This window comes from Dreissena polymorpha, chromosome 1, assembly GCF_020536995.1.
Source record: "Dreissena polymorpha isolate Duluth1 chromosome 1, UMN_Dpol_1.0, whole genome shotgun sequence".
NCBI classification, from domain to species: domain Eukaryota; kingdom Metazoa; phylum Mollusca; class Bivalvia; order Myida; family Dreissenidae; genus Dreissena; species Dreissena polymorpha.
The window spans coordinates 163,137,376-163,151,671 of NC_068355.1; the positions used below are offsets into that span (position 1 = coordinate 163,137,376).

General features: G+C 34.4%; 2 long non-coding RNA genes across 2 annotated transcripts in view; both read left to right on the forward strand.

Annotated features, from left to right (window-relative positions):
- The first annotated feature begins 5,171 nt into the window (after positions 1–5,171).
- Positions 5,172–14,296, forward strand: part of LOC127858768 (uncharacterized) — a 38,297-nt gene continuing 29,172 nt past the window's right edge. Inside the window, exon 1 of the long non-coding RNA XR_008039047.1 lies at positions 5,172–7,678. This is a non-coding gene — a long non-coding RNA (uncharacterized LOC127858768). The remainder of the gene's footprint in view (positions 7,679–14,296) is intronic.
- Positions 12,515–13,841, forward strand: LOC127858773 (uncharacterized). The gene is made up of 2 exons (XR_008039049.1): positions 12,515–12,713; positions 13,719–13,841. It is a non-coding gene; the product is annotated as an uncharacterized LOC127858773 (long non-coding RNA).

A 14,296-nucleotide genomic window follows, 5' to 3' on the forward strand; every position in this document is an offset into this window, starting at 1 on the left:
TTTGCGTTTAGTTCCACTTTTCTCAGTAAGTATCAATGCTATTGCATTCAAACTTGGTACACTTACTTACTATCATGAGGGGACTGGGCAGGCAAAGTTAGATAACTCTGGCATGCATTTTGACAGAATTATGTGCCCTTTTTATACTTAGAAAATTGACAATTTTGGTTAAGTTTTGTGTTTAGGTCCATTTTATTCCTTAAGCATCAAAGCTATTGCTTTCATACTTGCAACACTTACTAACTATCATAAGGGGACTGTGCAGGCAAAGTAATGTAACTCTGACTGGCATTTTGACAGAATTATGTGCCCTTTTTATACTTAGAAAATTGAAAATTTGATTAAGTTTTGTGTTTAGGTCCACTTTATTCCTACAGTATCAAAGCTATTGCTTTCATACTTGCAAGATTTATGAACTATCATAAGGGGACGGTGCAGGCAAAGTTATGTAACTCTGACTGGCATTTGGACGGAATTATGGGCCCTTTATACTTAGAAAATTGAAAATTTGGTTAAGATTTATGTTTTGGTCACTTTACCCCTAAAGTATCATAGATATTGCTTTCATACTTGGAACACTCACAAACTATCATAAGGGTACAGTAAAAGGACAAGTTGCATAACTCTGGTTGTCATTGTTACGGAATTATGGCCCTTTTTTGACTTAGTAACTTTTAATATATGGTTAAATTTTGTGTTTCGATCCACTCGAAGTATCAAGGCTATTGCTTTCAAACTTCAAATACTTACATGCTATCATGAGGTTACTGTACCTGGCAACTTGAATTTTACTTTGACCTTTGAATGACCTTGACTCTCAAGGTCAAATTATTAAATTTTGCTAAAATTGCCATAACTTCTTTATTTATGATTAGATTTGATTGATACTTTGATGAAACTACTCTTACCTGACATACCACAATAGACTTCACCCAAACCATCCCCCGTGCCCTCCCCCCCCCTCCCCCCCCTCCCCCCCCCCCCCCCTAATTTTTTTTTTTTTTTTTTTTTTTTTATAAGATCATCTCACAAATGACCACCACACCCTCACACTATACCCCCACCCCACCCCCCCCCACCCCCCCCCCCAAATTTTTTTTTTGATTTTTTTTTTTTTTTTTTTTTTTTTTTTTTTAAGATCATCTCACAAATTATCACCACCACACCCTCACACTATACCCCCCCCCCCCCGATTTTTTTTTTTTTTTTTTTTTTTTCGCTTTTTTGGAAGATAATGTAATAAATGTCCACAACCCCACACTATACACCCCTCTTCACTCCACTCCTCCCTCCTTTGTGATTGAAAATGAGAGTCCCTTCACCTTTAAAAAGAAAATAGATGAGCGGTCTGCACCCGCAAGGCGGTGCTCTTGTTACCATTAAGGTTACGCATGCGCAATTAATTTCCTTCTATATTACATATTAAACAGTTGAAGTTCGATATCAATGTTTACCATGATCAAGCAATGACCCACTATATTATCATACATCATTGGAAAGATAAATGCATAATCTTTTGAAAAAATGGATGTCATTAAATTCTATACGTTGTAACTCAAAATATTCACCTTAGAATAGGCAAACCGGTTTTGACAGCTGTGCAGGCGACCATTTTAGGCTCAATAGTATGACCTACTTTCAAAGCCAGGAACCATCAACAGATAAAGTAGAGCACAAAAATGGCTTTTTTTCTTATTGCTTACAAATATACCTTCAAATTGATACCAAAACATTCCATTTGCAATTTTTTTTACAAATCCTATGCAGCATGCACTGAACAGTGTGTGCTAAGTATCAAACTGACTGCATGTAACCCTGCAAACAGGAGTTCCGGTTTGGGGTTATGTGACCTTAAAGTTGTCTTAAATAACAAGGTAGACCGTGTTTTGGTTATCTTACTTTGATACTTTTTATTTCCGTCTGATTGTAAAAATAAAGAAACCAGTCTGTACACTGTCTAACAGTCGGGCCGAATGTTTAAAATGCGGCATGCTCCTAGTGTCTTATAGAATAAGAGCGATCACTGCGCAGGGGAGAGCCCGTATTTTAGCTTGATTGCTCCGCAAATAGCACTGACAATGTAATCGCATGTCAACATCCGGTTTTGTAAAACTTAATTACGGCTTTACCGGTAATACAATGTATTTTTTTGTATACCTGGACCCGACTTTTAAAAAACTTGTTGTCCACGGACAACTTAATTGAAAAAAATCAGTTGCCCAGATAAGCAAATGTACGACTCGGGCAACTCGGACATTTGATTTCGCCACCCCTGCCTTAGAATACAATTCCATTTGATAAATAGTTATCTTAAACATCAATCATATACAACGTTGCATTTAAATTTCACTTTGACTATCAATAATTAACAGATTTGACTTATTGTATGCCCCCAGTTGCTATATTTATGCTAAAATGTGTGTTCCTGTTAATTGCATATTCCTGTTAGTAGCATAATTTTTGCTGACATGGTATGCTAAGAACAGGAATCCACTGTAGCAACATATTAATCAGGAATTATGGTTTGAATCCGTGAACTATTATTTTTAATGGTGAAAGAAAATTTCCATGGCGCGTTTTCAAAAATTCCTTATCAAGCTCGGTAAAAGAACACACAGAATAGAAAATTTATTACAGCGCCAACTTCCGGGTAAAAATGATTGATTTGTTTATATTCCGTAAAGACAAATGCTGCATCATATCATATGGGTGATTTAAAAAATAATGAAGCCTAAATAAAACATGCATTTATTTTTTTACCATTAAGCATGTTTGAGTTCTTTTTCTATCTTACCGAAGTGTTTCAATGTGATTAACTTAAATGTGAAAATTCTTCTCAATAACTTGCTTCATTAACAAAATTTATTGAAAAATATCCTTAAAATTGCCCCTAGTGTACTGGTTTTGCGTGACATTGTATGTAAAAGGCAATTTTCAATTCTATACTTCAATAAAACTTTCAGAAATATAAGGTATTGCCAGATTTGTTTGTTTTGGATTAAGCTTCAACACCTTATTTCGGAGGTTTTTTTTTTAGGTCTATCATATTTTTCTTTTACTAAGTTCATGCCTTCTATCAGGTAAATTTGTGTCCGTGAACTCATATGAGCTCTTAAGGGCAATCATGGCCCGCTTGTTATGTTAAATAGCTACTTTATTTCAAAAATCTGTAAAATTGATAATTTTTAGATGTGTGAAAACAACACAGACTTCAATTGGTATTAGTCTAATTAAGTCTACAACAAACATTCGACATTTTGCAATACATGTATAGCAAAACCATAATTTATATTTAATGAAATTTTATATAATACAGTTTAGAAAATGTCAATATGTGTGTCACACAAATAATAGAACATACATTATGCCACAGTGGATGATTGGTGTTTGAGACGCAGTTCGTAGTTCGGAAGACGCGCAAAAGCAACTCACAAAGTGTTGATTATTTTAGTGTTTATTTTCATAAATTAACAGCAATAATAACAATTATCTTTAGATAACACAGTTCTGACACACAGTATTAATTGTTTAGTTAAATTAATGTTTGTTTAGAAGAAATGTTTTCTTGTTACGTTTAATGCAATTTATATATGTATCACAGAATAACACAAAGTCAATTTAACAAGGACTTGACACATTTTTATCCCCCGCCAAAGGCGGAGGGATTTAGTTTTGGTGTTGTCCGTCAGTCTGTCATCCGTTAGTCCGTCCATCACAAACTTTTCAGGTCTATATCTCAGAAACTGTAATTATAAGATTGCATCATGAAACTTAATGAATTTATAGATATCAATGAGGAGAAGTGCCGTGCAGAAGAACCATAACCCTACACTTTCTTAAATAAGGGTTATTGCTCTTTGTTGTTTTTGTATGATAAAACTTTTCAGGGCTATATCTCAGATACGATACAAGATTTCAACATGAAACTTCATGGATGTATAGATATTAATGAGGAGAAGTGCCATTCACAAGAACCATAACCCTTTTCTTTCTTAAATGATAGTTATTGCCATTTGTTGTTTTTGTATGATGTAACTTTTCAGGTGCTATATCTCAGATATGATACAAGATTTCAACATGAAACTTCATGGGCGTATAGATTTTAATAAGGAGAAGCTCCATGCACAAGAACCATACCCCTACACTTTCTTAAATAAGAGATATTGCCCTTTGTTTTTTTGTATGATGTAACTACAAAAAAGTAAGAAAAGGCACAACCCTACAAATTAGCTTTCTTTTAGTTATTCACCCATCAATAAACAAAATTTATTTGGTGGGGGATATCAATTAAACGAATTTTCTTGTTGTTTATATTATAATAGTGAGGACTTCATATAAAATTTATTTATCAAAATGAAGACTTGCCCTAAATTAGTTGTTTGCAAATAAGAATTTCTCCCAAAAATCTTTATATAATTTTTAGTGAGGACTTAAGACACACAATTCATTTGATGAAAATAAAGACTTGTCCTACAATTTTTTTTTTGAAAATAATAATTTTCTCAAATAAATGTGAGAACTTGATACACAATTCATTTTATCAAAATAATACTTTTCCTTCAATTACAATGTAGTTTTTTTTAAATAAGATTTTTCTCAAAAACATTCTGATCAATCAAAATGAGGACTTAACACAGAACTTATTTTATTATAAAAGTGAGGACTTGACACACATATTGATTTATCATAAAAGTGAGGACTTAATGCACACTTCATTTTATCAAAATGATGATTTCCCCCTTTAATTAGTTTTTTTTCAAAATAAGATCTTTCTTAAAAAAAATCTTATCAATCAAAATGAGGACTTTACACAAAACTTATTTTGTTATAAAAGTGAGGACTTGACATACAATTGATTTATCATAAAAGTGAGGACTTGATACACAATTCATTTTATCAAAATGATGACTTGCCCTTCAATTAGGTTTTTTAGCCGGATTTTTTTGAAAAAATCTCGGCTTATAGATTGATGTTGTCGGGCGGGCGGGGGGGGCGGGCGGGCGGGGTGGCGGCGTGCTCGAAAATGTTAAAGTTCTTATTTCATGGTATAACTTTGGTATGCTTGGACCTAGAGTCTTCAAACTTGACATGAAGGTTGGCCAGGATTAACAGATGACCACTGGTCATTTCAAGGTCATTCATTTGAAGGTCAAGGTCACTGTGACCTTCAATATAAATTTTTTTAAAGTTGTTATAACTTTGGTATGCTTGGACCTAGAGTCTTGAAACTTGACATGAAGGTTGGCCATAACTAGTTAGTAACCACTGGTCATTTCAAGGTCATTCATTTGAAGGTCAAGGTCACTGTGACCTTGAATGTAAAAATGTTAAAGTTCTTATTTCATGGTATAACTTTGGTATGCTTGGACCTAGAGTCTTCAAACTTGACATGAAGGTTGGCCAGGATTAACAGATGACCACTGGTCATTTCAAGGTCATTCATTTGAAGGTCAAGGTCACTGTGACCTTCAATATAAAAAATGTTAAAGTTGTTATAACTTTGGTATGCTTGGACCTAGAGTCTTGAAACTTGACATGAAGGTTGGCCATAACTAGTTAGTAACCACTGGTCATTTCAAGGTCATTCATTTGAAGGTCAAGGTCACTGTGACCTTGAATGTAAAAATGTTAAAGTTCTTATTTCATGGTATAACTTTGGTATGCTTGGACCTAGAGTCTTCAAACTTGACATGAAGGTTGGCCAGGATTAACAGATGACCACTGGTCATTTCAAGGTCATTCAGTTGAAGGTGAAGGTCACTGTGACCTTCAATATAAAAATGTTAAAGTTGTTATAACTTTGGTATGCTTGGACCTAGAGTCTTGAAACTTGACATGAAGGTTGGCCAGAACTAGTAAGTAACCACTGGACATTTCAAGGTCATTCATTTGAAGGTCAAGGTCACTGTGACCTTGAATGTAAAAATGTTAAAGTTGTTATAACTTTGGTATGCTTGGACCTAGAGTCTTGAAACTTGACATGAAGGTTGGCCAGAACTAGTAAGTAACCACTGGACATTTCAAGGTCATTCATTTGAAGGTCAAGGTCACTGTGACCTTGAATGTAAAAATGTTAAAGTTCTTATTTCATGTTATAACTTTGGTATGCTTGTACCTAGAGTCTTCAAACTTGAAATAAAGATTGGCCAGTACTAGAAGATGACCACTGGTCATTTCAATGTCATTCATTTGAAGGTCAAGGTCACTGTGACCTTAAATGTTAAAATGTTAAAATTGTTATAACTTTGGTATGCTTGGACATAGAGTCTTCAAACTTGACATGAAGGTTTGCAAGCACACTTAGATGACCACTGGTCATTTCAAGGTCATTCATTCTAAGGTCAAGGTCACTGTGACCTTGAATGTAAAAATGTTAAAGTTCTTATAACTTTGGTAGGTAAAAATGTTAAAGTTCTTATTCCATGTTATAACTTTGGTATGCTTGTACCTAGAGTCTTCAAACTTGACATAAAGGTTGGCCAGTACTAGAAGATCACCACTGCTCATTTCAATGTCATTCATTTGAAGGTCAAGGTCACTGTGACCTTCAATGTTAAAATGTTAAAATTGTTATAACTTTGGTATGCTTGGACCTAGAATCTCAAACTTGACGTAAAGGTTTGCAAGCACACTTAGATGACCACTGGTCATTTCAAGGTCATTCATTTCAATGTCATTCATTTGAAGGTCAAGGTCACTGTGAACTTAAATGTTAAAATGTTAAAATTGTTGTAACTTTGGTATGCTTGGACCTAGAATCTCAAACTTGACGTAAAGGTTTGCAAGCACACTTAGATGACCACTGGTCATTTCAAGGTAATTCATTTGAAGGTCGAGGTCACTGTGACCTTGGATGTAAATATGTTAAAGTTGTTAATACTTTGGTATGCTTAGACCTAGAGTCTTCAAACTTGATATGAAGGTTGGCCAGAACTAGTAGATGACCACTGGTCATTTTAAGGTCAAGGTCACCGTGACCTTGAATGTAAAAATGTTAAAATTCTTATTTCATGGTATAACTTTCTTATGCTTGGACTTACAGTCTTCAAGTTTATTTTCTTACATTTGATAATGAAATTGATGGAAACTTCAAACAATATGTTACTAATTTGCTAATAAAAAAATTGAGATCAAACTTTCCTAATTGTCAATTCAAGTTCATATTTGTGACCTTAAATGTTATTGTTGTTCATGTATATGCATGCATTCAAAACATAACACAAGGTTTGCTCATGCCTTGAAAAGTACTTACATTTCATTTTGACCTTTGAACAATATTTCAGTAATTTAAGTATTGCATTGACAAAAACACGAAAGGTACTTTCCTGTCATTTAAATAAAAAATCCGGCTTCAATGCGGTCATCTCCGACCGCGGAACTCTTGTTGAAAATAAGAATTAACCTCCAAAAACTCTTTATTTCATCAAAATGAGGACATAACATACAATTCTTGGCAAGAATGTCTTATGAATCATTACCTGAATACAATAATTAGATGGACACTGGACAGTTATGTAGATTGATGTTGTGATTAAACATGGCTTTCGATTTTGTTATGCAGGAGATGATGCCAATGATTCACCATTAGAAGACATGACGGTAACAGTGGTCCAGAACTTGGCTCAACCAGAGTTCCACCAACATTCCAACATGCACACAACAAGCAAAACATACCAAGGTACTTGGGAGAGAAAATATTTGGTGCTCATATTCAACCATTCTTGTAAAACTTCAACACGGACAAGTTTATGGAAGTTGTGACAAAGGATTGCTCTCTTTCTTGTGAAACAGCTGGTAAGGCTGGTGATGCCCCAGATGCACTAGAAGACATTAATTTTTAGCTTGAATATTGTATATGAAATATATATAGTGGAGCTATCCTACTCAACCAGGGATCGGCTTCCCGTAAGCGTTAGCGTGCAAATGTTAAAGTTTGCGTACTACCCCAAATATTTCCTATGTCCCTTGACAAATTTCTTAAATATTTTGCATACTTCTTTACCAACATTACCCCAACTTACAAACAAGAGCAGACAACAGTTACTGTATCAATCATTTTGTAAGAATAATGGCTTTTTTTCCACTTAGAATATGCATATTATTAATAACTCTTATGTTAAAGTTTGCATACCACCCCAAATATTTCCTATGTCCCTTGACATATTGCTTTAATATTGTGCATACTTCTTTACCAACATGACTCAAATTTGACCCTGCCTTGGGGGGTCAAAAAATTGAAAATTTGCTTATATAAGGCCTATTTTGTGCAAACTTTAAAAATCTTCTTGTCCTAAACCGTATGGCATAGGGCTACCAAATTTGGTATGTAATGACATCTTATAGTCCTCTACCAAGTTTGTTCAAATTAAGCCCCTGGGATCAAATTTGACCGTTCCCCAGGGGTCACAAAATTGAACATATGCTTATATTGGGCCCATTTTGTGCAAACTATAAAAATCTTCTTGTCCATAACCATTGGGCCTATTTCTACTAAATTCGGTAGGTAGTGACATATAATAGTTCTCTACTTAGTTTGTTCAAATTATGCCCCTGGGAACAAATTTGACCTTGCCCCAGGGGTCACAAAAATGAACATATGCTTAAATAAGGCCTATTGTGTGCAAACTTTAAAAATCTTCTTGTTCTTAATTATAGAGCCTAGGGCTACTAAATTTGGTAAGTAGTGATATCTAATAGTCCTCTACCAAATTTGTTCAAATTATTCCCCTGGGCTCAAATTTGACCCGGCCTCGGGGGTCACAAAACTGAACATACACAATGTATGACGTTTACCAGTGGAGATTACTGCGGCCGTTTGGCTGTGACCAACAACAACATCAACATCTTGTAAACATGAGATAAAACCCTGTCATTTAGTGCCATTTTAGGTCAGATGGTGACTGCTTACAAAGGTATTGAAGTAAGAACATGTGAATGTTTTTCTTACAAACTGAAAAAAGTCGGGTTTTATTTAAATATGTCGAAAGTGACCATATATCCGGATAAAAAATATTTTGGATGACATGTTAATTTCATGTCTTTTTTGTAGTGTTTAAACCAGTTTAATAATATATTATTGATTTTAAAAACACAACTTCCATGAACATAATTATTTCAAGGAAAGTCAATATATGATACTGCACGGTAAACTCAAACTTTGTATCCAAGAGAAGGTGTTGAAATTAATGAAGTGCAATGTTCTTAACTATCGTATATGCTGCTTTTTAATAACTAATGATTAATTGTTCCATTTGTGAATCGTGACTCATGAATTGTGGATATGATTGTCAATTGCTCAACAATCCATATATATTTCTGACCATTTTAAAATTTTCTTAATATTAGTTATGAATTGATCTTAGAAGTCAAATGTATTACTTAATTAAAAACATTTATAAATATAAAGAAATAATCTTTAGATTATCATAATATTCTCAGGCCTGTTGGTCTTAGGGATGTGTGGGTTTATGAGCAATTTCTCCTTTTATCACAATTATTTCTACCCAACCTGATCATTTCCTTCATATTCCGTTTAAATTTACTTGACGTCTGCAACCTCTTACAAATTGGGAAAGTCCAAAATGTGTCATTTGGTAAAGGGTTAAGGCATTTTGATTCCTATGGGTCTTGAGAATCTGTTTCAAATCAAATGCGTAGATTTGATCTTCAGCATCTAAAAATATGTGAAATAGAAAGAACGACAATATCTTTTGGAGAGATAAATGTACCTACGTTATAAGTAAAGGACCTGTGCAACAATTCCCGGGCTTTTAAGTCTGTTTAGTTAACACGGTAGTAAGTTTTTCCATTTATAAAAATGCTCACCCTTCCAACTTTAAACTCCCAGTGGGAGGAGGGATAGAAAGAGAAAGTCACATGCTTGAGTACATTTCAACCCATGCGCATTGCACGTTTTTTTCGCAAAGAAAAAACAGTGGAGCAATACAGGGCCATTATGGCCCTCTTGTTTTGAATATACAGTTATTATATATGACTTATTACTTATTAAAGATCTTTGCTAAAAGAATATACAAACAAGACTTAATATCTCGGCTATCATAACTGATTTATATAGTTATCATTTTAGTATTCAGATATTACGTACTGATATCCATATACAAATTCTGGCATTCATTTATTTTCATTGTCTTGACACTTTCTTCCAACAAATAACCACTTACTGTTAGATCAGCAATATTCGGACTGGGAAACTCTATCTAAAACCATGGAAAAGCCTAACCCCATTATTGCAGTTTATGGTTTATGTATAAATATGTGAAGTACAAGTATGATTATAAAATTAAGAAATTTAGAAGCACAAGATAATGTATCACTTGTGACCAACTCAATAGCTTTACAATAATTTTGCAAAACAGAAATGTACATGGAGTATTAAATTTAACGTAGATTTATTGGAATGTGACCTACATTTTTAAAAGCTGAATAACAGATCTATTAACATATTTCTCTCGGACAATACTTATAATGGCACAAAATTGACATTGCTTATTTGATGATTTGAATTGATAACACTCTTAAATAATTATAATGGACATGCTTTTAATGCCTTAAAAATGTTCTTTGGTCCAATTATGACATTAAAAAATCATTCAGTAACCATGCTTCAATAGCTCGTATAATCAGATTACCCTACCCATTGAATACCTGAACATTGTAATATATATATGATATAATCGCTCCGAAAATTTCTTTGTGTGAGTGTAGTGTCAGGCAATTTGAAAAGATCTACAATCAATTGAATTTCTTTCATATCATACCTGCCAAATCACTCGAAGCCTTTGAGTAATGGCTGCAATATGAGAACCATAGCTGAAACTTTCAATTTAAAATCCACTGGTGATTAGCAATTTAACGAACTTGTTCGAACATTTGGCCATTATTGAGGAGGGCATATATTAGTTACACCTTACCTCTAATCCTGAGTTCTTGTGTGTGTATGTGTGTGAGTATTCTGTATGAAATTAGTATCATCTCTGTAATTTGTGCATTCCTAGAAGGATTTCAATGTCATTTCATATTTTATATTTGCCTGACTACTGTACAGACACCGTGTACTTAAACAAAAAAGCCCGTCAGCAGTCAGGGTTTTTTTTTAGAAAAAGGGGAAGACGCTGGACGCTGGGTAAAAGGGGAAAATCGAGCGCGAAAGAGACATATTTGGGAAAAAAATAAAAACTGTTCATTTCAATGTCTATAACTCGCCAAGAGACTTCAGGTTTTTTTTTAGAAAAAGAGGCATGTCTCTGACCTTTTTGTACTTAAACACATGAACAAGTATGATATTAAAGTCAAAGTCCTAAATAAAGTTGCAGGGATAGATCTTATAATGGGAAATGTTTTCAACGGGGGCCGTGGAACGATGTCCGACAGTATTAATCGATGTTGATTACATGTACCTCCAAATCCTGCTGGGTTTCAATGGTTTTTAGCTCACCTGAGCGATAGCTCGGGGTGAGCTATTGTGATCACTCAGCGTCCGGCGTCCGTCCGTCCGTCCGTCTGTCTGTAAACAATTTGTAAACATCTTCTTCTACTAAACCATTGAGCCAATTTCAACTAAATTTCATGTGGAGCATCCCTAGGTCATGGGACAAAAGAATTGTTTAAAAAAAATTGATCACATAACCAAGATGGCCGCCATGACCATATATGGTAAAAACCTTAAAAAATCTTCTTGTCAGAAACCGCTCATCAGATTTTCAAAAAATTTCACAGGGATGACCTTTGAAGGCTCCCCTGAAAAAGTTGTTCAAAGAAATTTGATTCGTCAAAAAACATGGCCGCAGGAGCTCGTTGAACTTTGCATGTTTATTCGTTTTTGCCTATTTTGTGAAAACTTTCAAAAATCTTCCACATTTTTTGTCCGATCCTTTCCAAATTTGCACAGTGTCTTTATATCAATGAGGACATGAACCCTACAAAAAATGAGCATTATTGGTCCATGAAGTACAGAATTACCTCCCCTTGAATTGAGAAAATGGTGTTTATGCAATTAAGTCCAAATTTTTCATCCAATTCTTTCCAAACTTGTTTATATATCAGATTAAAGAGAATAAAATTTTCTTTCTTATGGTTTTTCTTTCATGAAAATCCATAAAGGATATGTGTTATTAATCGTTGCTTAATTAATGAACAATGCGAATTATCGGTATTGATTTTTTTCCTGACATGCCGTCCCAGATATTAACCGCTTTCAGCTGTAGACTGTGCATCAATACATCGCCGTGTTATTGACCTGAAAAATTCATACGCAGTCGGCATTAACACCGGTCATCGAGACAAATTACTGATGTGAAAACAAATCGTACATCGTAGAGGATTAAATAAACAATTACATCTGATTAAAGATTAAAGATTGCTGCCGATTTAAATCAATTTGAGTACTTTTTGCGTATATTTGATGCAGAATGGGAAGCTGTGTTAAGACTTAAGTTGAGAAAAATGGCAACGAGATACTTGCCTGTTGGTAGCTAAAGAAACTTCAGCATACAGTTTATAATGGGTGGCCATTCCCCGCTGTAGTCTACGGGCGGGTAGTGAACTGGTTGAGAAAAGTGGAAGCTTGTGGAAAAGCGGTTTGAGAAGTTTGTAAGAAAACCCTGAATTATCAGTCTTGTGGGAAGAAGGCATTGCGTCTCCACGCAGAGGGCCCTTATCACATAAAGAATATAAGAACCATCAAGACCAACCAGGTAGGGTTTTTATTTTTTTAAACTAACACCCCGAATTTGGTCGTATTTTCTGTTGCTAAAGTTTACTGTTAGGTTGTTTTGCATAAAAAATCGGCAAGATAGATCTAGCAAATTTGCCAATTTTTTTATATTAATAACGTATGATTCATTGATTGTGAGCTTTTAAAACATTTTGACCTTTGAATAAAGCATAAATCAGGAAAAGAATTTTAACAGTAATTGAAAATACGATCAAATACGCCAAATACTTCTTTACCAACATGACCTTAACCTATTAACAAGAGCAGACAACTGTAGCAAATTTGCCAATTTTTTTTATTAATAACGTATGATTCATTGATTGTGAGCTTTTAAAACATTTTGACCTTTGAATAAAGCATAAATCAGGAAAAGAATTTTAACAGTAATTGAAAATACGATCAAATACGCCATTTTTGCTGACTGGGACAGGTCTTTTTTAGTTAAATAAAATGTTTTATTGTCCCCAACATATAAGCCCAGCAGCAAGAAATGTTTTTTTTTTTACTTTTTGTAAAACAAATATGGGCAACCTACCGTAATCCAAATTCGCCGACACCTTAACTCGACGATGCTCTATTTTTATCGATTAAATGGATGATTATTGTCTTGGAATCATTTCAAAGTAATACAGCAGAGTTTAAAATTATTATTTTGTGCTATTAAACATTCATTATTTCTTAAATTATTTGCTAAATATTGCTTCATGTAACCGTTACATCGTCAAATTTGGGTCACACCAGGATACAATTATTTAGCATTCAAACAACGATTGGGATAAAAACTAGGGGAACCCATGCTGAAATTTTCAATTTTAACTGTTTAGCAGAAGCCACCATACCCAATTTTCTTAGGTGTATGTGGAGGCTTCTGGCAGCATGATTCTGTGAATATAAATGGTGACATTTGATTCTGCATTAATTAAACATGTATTATTGACTTTTTTAAAGTATGTGTGAAAAATATAATTTGTAACCACTGTTACAGGTTTTATCTGGTTCTTCAAAAGCAACACCTGCAGTCGAGTCCATGCCAGACAGAGGGTGCATGTGAATGAATTGCCTTTTGACTAACTTTGTGTTCTTTATCAAATACATGAAGATTTTTAAATATATGTGTATGTTGTTTTTTTAAGAAAATAGAATCACCAGAACAGGTACAGGCACCCTTTAAATGTGTCGAATCCAGGAGCTTCTGGGGGCCTCTGGCCCCCTTGTCCCCTGGACCCACCGAGGGCCCTGCGGCCCCCTGGCCCCCAGCTTTAAGTTCAGGATTTTCAAAATATCCAACTTTGACCCCAGCAAATGCTTTGCTAAAACTTTGGCTACAGTTTCTAAAATTTGGCTACACAAAATTCCATTTGGCTTAAATGTTGGCCACAGAAATTTTTGGGCAAGAGGAGCCCTGTTTGGATTGTATTTGGGTCATCTGGGGTCAGCAACTAGGCACTAGATCAAATAATAGAAAAACCTTGTGTAGACTATAGAGGTCACAGTTTTCATCAGATTTTATTGAAATATAGTCAGAATGTTTGTCTTGTTAAAATCTGGATTGGGATTGACTTT